Raw genomic sequence first — 7,041 nt, 5'->3', positions numbered from 1 at the left:
GCATGACATGCACTTGGTAATCCCATGTGACGTCGCTTTGTGCATGGATTCCAAAATGGTTGCGCAATTCTGCTCGTTTCTAGTCATGTTCGATTTGCTGAGGAAAAATTTCCAGGCCACCCAAGTGGGGGAGAAAATGCTTTAGCAGATGATTTTCCATGACCAGAAAAATGTTTCAGGATTACTCCCTGAATACATAGAACATAGGTCATATTCAGACTTGAGCCAAGTATTAAAAAGTTCCAAAAGCCTGTTCTCCAGCAGCCAGAAGGAAGAATGCAGCAACCAATCTGTCAAACTAATGATTCCCACAGTGTGGGTGCGGGTGGAGGAAGGGGCATGTCAAGGGTTGGGGCTGTGGGCGCTGGCTACAGTGTCACTCCCGTTGATGCCACAGAAATACTCAAGGAGCCCGGTTGCAGTGTCAACACTGAAGATACGGAAGCAGTTTCGCAAACACAAATTAGTCGGCAGGGACGAAAACCAATGCCAGTCCATGAAAAACATCTGTTTAACCTTCCAAGAATAGACACTGGGTTTCAAGACTGGGAGGAAAAAGGGGACTTGTTTCTTGAAGGTCGATTTGTAACATTTGAAGAATTGAGGGAGAAATACGAGATCCCGAGGAGGGAGGCCTTTGGATATACACAGATGCGGGCTTTCATAAGGGAGACCTTCCCGATGTCCCCAACGTTACCCCTTCTTCTTTTCTGCAGGAGAAGTTAATGGTGTTGGGAATAGAAGGGTGAGTTACCTCGGCTATTTATATTAAAATTATGGACGCAGGATCAGAATCCCTGGATAGAGTTACGGCCGAATGGGAGGAGGAATTGGGGGAGACATTGAGACAAGGGCTTTGGGGCGAAATTTTAAGGAGGATAATTGCTTCGACCGCTTGCGCGAGGTTAGCACTAACAGAATTGAAGGTAATTCACAGAACACACTTGACGAGGTCCAGAATGAGTCGCATGTTTGAAGGGGTTGAGGGCATTTGTGAAAGGCGTGGGAGGGGGCCGGGTAATCATATTGAAATTGAAAATCGCTTATTGTCACGAGTAGGCTTCAATGAAGTTACTGTGAAAAGCCCCTAGTCGCCACATTCCGGCGCCTGTCCGGGGAGGCTGGTACGGGAATCGAACCGTGCTGCTGGCCTGCTTTAAAAGCCAGCGATTTAGCCTCGTGAGCTAAACCAGCCCCTATACACATGTTTTGGTCATGCCTGAAAATGAGGAAGTTCTGGGGGACCTTCTTTAGCACCATCTCGACAATGTTACGGTTAAACCTAGAACCCAGTTCCCTGGGGGCTATATATTCAGGGTGTTGGACTTGCCAGAGCTCCAGACAGGGGTTGGGGCAGATGCCTTAGCCTTTGCCTCGCTGGTGGCGAGCAGGCGGTTCCGATTGGAATGGAGTTTCTCCACCCTGTGTCTCAATATGGCTGGGAGATTGAATGGAGTTTCTAAGCCGAGAGAAGGTTAAATTAGTTTAAAAGGAAATGACGAGAGGTTTCTGAAAATATGGCATCCGTTCGCATCCTATTTTGACGAATTAACCTTAGTCAGCAGCTAAAGGTCGTGGGGGGGTTAGTAAGTTTGTTAATTGTTTTTGGGTTGAGGACGGCATTGTATGCGGAATGCAATTTATGTAAAAAAGTTTGAAAAAGCTATTAAAACTATTTTTTTTTTAAATATTCCTTCCAGTGATGTTGATGGGGGAGGTCCTTCATTCTGTTTAAGAATGAGGGGATTGGCTTTGCAATTTGAAAATGGCAGGACTCATATCAAATCAGCGTTCTATAATAATAATAATCTTTATTATTGTCACAAGTAGGCGTACATTAACACTGCAATGAAGTTACTGTGAAAAGCTCCTCGTCGCCACATTCCGGCACCTGTTTGGGTACACGGAGGGAGAATTCAGAATGTTCAATTCACCTAACAAGCACGTCTTTCGGGATTTGTGGGAGGAAACCGGAACACCCGGAGGTGACCCACGCAGACACAGGGAGAACGTGCAGACTCCGCACAGACAGTGACCCAAGCCGGGAATCGAACCTGGGACCCTGGAACTGTGTGGCAACAGTGCGAACCACTGTGCTATCTGATCGCCAATTAAAGGGGATAAAAAACATTGTTACCGGGGGGTGTTACCAATCCCCCCGGCCCCTTCCGAAGGCCAGTGGAATGCCCCCCCCCCCCGACTGTGGTAGCGCTGGACTGTGGCATACGCAGCTGCCATGCGAGATCCTTGAACAGACACCCTGTGAGACACGCGAGCGACGCCGTTGGGGACTCGGCCCATCGGGGGCGGCGTATCGCGGGAGAGCCTCAGGTGACGTCCTGAGGCTGTCGCAACGGCGTGCGGCGTACTCTTTGAGGAGGTGGAGCCTTGCAAAAACGGTGCTGCTGCCGATTTCTGCGTGAACAGGGATTCTCTGGCCAATCGATGAACGAGATTTCGGCGATCGGAGAATCCTGCCCAAAATTCCAGTGTAAGTCAGTGAGCGCAGGGGCGATGGGTTAACAGGACTTGAAGCCTGGTCTAATATGGATGGCAGAGCCTTGGACTGGATGGGGAAGAAAGAAAGAAAAAGATTTATTGCCAGGCTTGGATGAAGGAGGGTAGGAGGCAGCTTGCGTGGAGTATAAAAATTGGCAGACTGCGCAGAATGGCCTGTTGCTGTGCCCAAATTGGAAGCCATGTTTTCTTCTTTGCAACAGGAACTTTGTAACAAAAATCGCAAGATTTCTGGAGACTAATGACGTCAAGGGATATGGCGATAGCTCCACAGGCGTTGAAGTAGATAATTAGCAATGGCCTAATTGAATGGGGAGGAGACAGCCTCAATGGACTGAATGGTCTACTCCTGTCCCTGTGACTACATTAAAAAAACACTACTCCGGAGGGTATGGGAGGCCTTATGTAAATGTAAACTCTAAAGTGCAAGCCTTCTAGTTTATTAACCTCTTAATCAGCATTGTTATGGTTTAGAGAACCCCAAAGGGTATCATGGAGTTCACCTGACCCATAACTTTTAATAGATTGTGGTTATGGGGAGCACACAGGCCTACCTTACGGGTGTAGTGCAACAGAGAGTTAAAGTACTTTTAAATTAAAACAATGTTTATTTATGAAACTAGTTGACACTTTATAAACCTACTGTAAATATGTGAACAACTATCAACACCAATAAATACCCCAAAGAATACAGTACTCTCTAAGTAACCCTTAATCTTTCCTTGCAACATCCATAAGACAAAAAAAACCTTTTAACAGAAATACATCAGGTTTAACTTCTCTACAGGAGAAATTAATTTTTAAATCACAAAAGGATCTGGAGACCGTCTATAGATTGCAGAGAGAGATCCTTATACAGCTGCTTGCTTTGCCTGCAGCTATCCAGCTCTCAAAATGAAACTAAAACTATACCCTGTAGCAGGCAGCCCCAAAGCGAAAGTAAAAGCAGACAGACAGCCCAGCTCCACCCACTCTCTGACATCACTGATAAACACCCATTTCTTAAAGGTACATCCACGACAGCTATTTTATAAACACCCATTTCTTAAAGGTACTCTCACATGACAGCATAATGGTGCAAAGTTGTTTCAGGATACAGGAGCTCTCAAGAGCCATCACACGGTGCCTGATATGCCTCCTCACTAAATGCCACTTTTCTTTGGAGGAGCAATTTTGTTCAAGTAAAGTGGGTGTCAAATCAACCCCCAAACCGCGTCCTTCACCATTCTCCTGCACCTTCAACTGCTCTCCATGTGATCACATGGAAGCAAGGAAGAGTCTGTTCATGGTGCCCTAGGGTTGTGGAATATGGCAGGCTTTACGAACCAACTGTTCTTTACCTGTCAGTCAATTTCCAATGCCTGTAGGAACACTGGAGATAGTACCAGGGGCCATGTGGACAACTATAGTTTCTGTTCACACTGCAGTTTGTAAATGATTATCTCAAACTTAGCTTCAGGTGGAACCTCCATCTACACCTTCCGCTGCCTGGGGAAAGTGGGCAGCATAATCAAAGATCCCTCCCACCCGGATAATTCAAAATAGGGGCAGGAGCAGGCAATTCAGCCCCGAGAGTCTGCTCCACCATTCCATCAGGTTTTGATTCCCTTGCCTAACAAGAACCTATCTATTTCTGCCTTAAAGATATTCAATGAACCCACCGCCATTGCCTTCTGTGAGACAAAGATACTCCTCATCTCTGTCCTAAAAGGGCAACTTCTAATTTTAAAACAGTGCCCCCTTGTTCTGGACTCAGCCACAAGAGGAAACATCCTTCCCACCCTCACCTTGTCAAGGCTGTTCAGGGCCTTGTATACGTCACTCAAGTCATCCCTCACTCTTCGAAACTCCAGTGGAAACAAACCCAGCCTTTCCAACCTTTCCTCATAAGACAACCCGGTCATTCCAGGTATCAACCGAGTCAACCTCCTCTGAACCGCTGCAATTCGTTGACATCCTTCCTTAAATAAGGAGACCAAAACTACACACAGTATTCCAGATGTGGGCCGTGATTATCCGAACTCCCCAGCCCATGTTTCCCGGTAACGGGGCGGGGGGGGGGGGGGGGGGGCGTGCTGTTCACTGGCGGCGGGATTCTCTGCTCCCATTGCTGCCAGTGGGAATTCTGATTGAAGCCTCCCCCCCGCACGCTGCCGGGCAACCCATGGGATACACTGCTGGTGTCCAGAGGATCAGCCAGAGAATTCCAGCTGTGGCCTCAGCATTTTATGATGGTTGACCTCAGCGACATTTCTGTGTGCATCCATAGTAACAGCTTTGGTTCAGAGGCTCTGGGTCTATAGGGAAAAGAAATGCGTGGGAACCAACCTACTCCACCCTTTAAAAACTCTGCTTTCCTCAAACATCTGAGCAGCAAAGTTCACACACAAGACCCAAGTTTATATTTTGTGACATTTGAATCACAGAGAAGTAAGTTATCTACTATGTTGCCAATGACACTGAACTTGAACTCAACTGTTTCCACACGGCAGTATTTTCAAGTAAAATTCAGCCATCATTGTCATTGGAAAATAATTTATTCTGGTGCCATCCACAGGGCACAAGGCCGTAAGTGCAATGGTTTACCTGCCTGGATGAGAGCAATTTGCCCAAAATCGTTAAAACCAATCCACAGTATGGCAGATTGTTGTAGTGATATTCAGATATCAATATACATGATCAATGTATGTAAATATAGTACAGTCATTTCAACACTAGATGGCTCACAGTGTTATGGGCCAGGGTTTAGAGAACCCCAAAGTGTATCATGGAGTTCACCTGACCCACAACTTTTAACAGATTGTGGTATGGTGAGCACCAACTTTGTCCCACGGTGACTTAGCCATCTCATGTTGTCGGAGTGGCTCCTTGCATTGTGCCGGCCGATGTTTTTGACACGTGTCAAATGTGAGCACCATGTTTGTTATGTCCTCGTTATTCCCGGGCCAGTACACGGATTGTCGTGCTCTTCTTTTGCAGTTCTCAATACCAAGGTGCCCCTCATGAATCCTGCGGAGCAGGTCCGCCTGGAGCGCCAATGGAATGACGATTCTTTCATTTCGCAGTAAGATGCCATCCACCACGGACAGTTCAGTTTTGCCGTTTTGGAACTGTGGGCACCACCCTCTTGGCCAGCCATGCTGAAGGTTGTGCATGACCTGGTGTAGGGTCGCATTTTCTCGTGTTGCCTGATGAATTTGCTGCAGTCTCTCGTCCGTTGCCGGGAGTATCTCTCTGCACAACTCTGCATGAGCTTCTACATCACTAATGGATGCCGGAGGTGTACTGTTAGCATCAATGGATCAGGACAAAGTGTCAGCGATTATTAAGCCCTTCCCTGGAGTGTAGACCAGCATGAAGTCGTACCTCCTCAACTTCATCATCATGCTTTGTAGGCGTGGCGTCATGTCATTGAGATTTTTGTTGATAATGTTGACCAGTGGCCTATAATCAGTCTCCACTAGAAATGTGGGAAAGCCATACATAGTGGTGGAATTTTCTTATACCCGTGATCAATCCCAGGCACTCCTTCTCTATCTGTGCATACCTGCACTCCGTGGCGGTCATCGCTCTAGAAGCATATGCCACTGGGACCCAGTACAATTGGTCATTCTGTTGAAGTAGCACCGCACCAATTCCATGTTGACTGGCGTCGGTGGAGATCTTTGTGGGTTTTGTAGGGTTGAAGAATGCCAGGGTTGGAGCTGCCATCAATTGGTGCTTCAGATCCACCCACTCGTTTTGGTGGCGTGGTGTCCAGTCAAACTCTGTGTCCTTCCTTATCACATTTCGTAACGCTGTCGTCCATGCTTCTAGGTTCGATATGAACTTGCCGAGGAAGTTGATGAATCCAAGAAACCTGAGCACCGCTTTTTGTCATGTGGCCGCTGTATGTTCTGAATTGCCGCGACCTTCTCAATGTTACTGAAGGAGGTGAGAGAGGAAATTGCTGAGGCCTTGACAAAAATCTTTGGATCCTCACTGTCTTCAGGTGATGTCCCGGAGGACTGGAGAATAGCTAATTTTGTTCCTTTGTTTAAGAAGGGTAGCAAGGATAATCCAGGGAACTACAGGCCGGTGAGCCTTACGTCAGTGGTAGGGAAATTACTGGAGGGAATTCTTCGAGACAGGATCTACTCCCATTTGGAAGCAAATGGATGTATTAGTGAGAGGCAGCATGGTTTTGTGAGGGGAGGTCGTGTCTCACTTACTTGATAGAGCTTTTTGAAGAGGTCACAAAGATGATTGATGCAGGTAGGGCAGTGGATGTTGTCTATATGGACTTCAGTAAGGCCTTTGACAAGGTCCCTCATGGTAGACTGGTACAAAAGGTGAAGTCACATGGGATCAGGGGTGAGCTGGCAAGGTGGATACAGAACTTGTTAATTCATAGAAGGCAGAGAGTAGCAATGGAAGGGTGCTTTTCTAATTGGAGGGCTGTGACTAGTGATGTTCCACAGGGATCAGTGCTGGGACCTTTGCTGTTCGTAGTATATATAAATGATTTGGAGGAAAATGTAACTG

General features: G+C 47.0%; 1 long non-coding RNA gene across 1 annotated transcript in view; it reads left to right on the top strand.

Moving 5' to 3' along the window:
- Nucleotides 1-371: 371 nt before the first annotated feature.
- The window catches only part of LOC119977333, a 68,340-nt gene continuing 61,670 nt past the window's right edge, over nt 372-7,041 (top strand). Inside the window, exon 1 of the long non-coding RNA XR_005463172.1 lies at nt 372-745. This is a non-coding gene — a long non-coding RNA (uncharacterized LOC119977333). The remainder of the gene's footprint in view (nt 746-7,041) is intronic.

The sequence above is a fragment of the Scyliorhinus canicula genome, chromosome 14 (genome assembly GCF_902713615.1).
Source record: "Scyliorhinus canicula chromosome 14, sScyCan1.1, whole genome shotgun sequence".
NCBI classification, from domain to species: Eukaryota; Metazoa; Chordata; class Chondrichthyes; order Carcharhiniformes; family Scyliorhinidae; genus Scyliorhinus; species Scyliorhinus canicula.
Note: the sequence above shows the minus strand (reverse complement) of the source record. Positions and strands in the feature narration are given on the sequence as shown.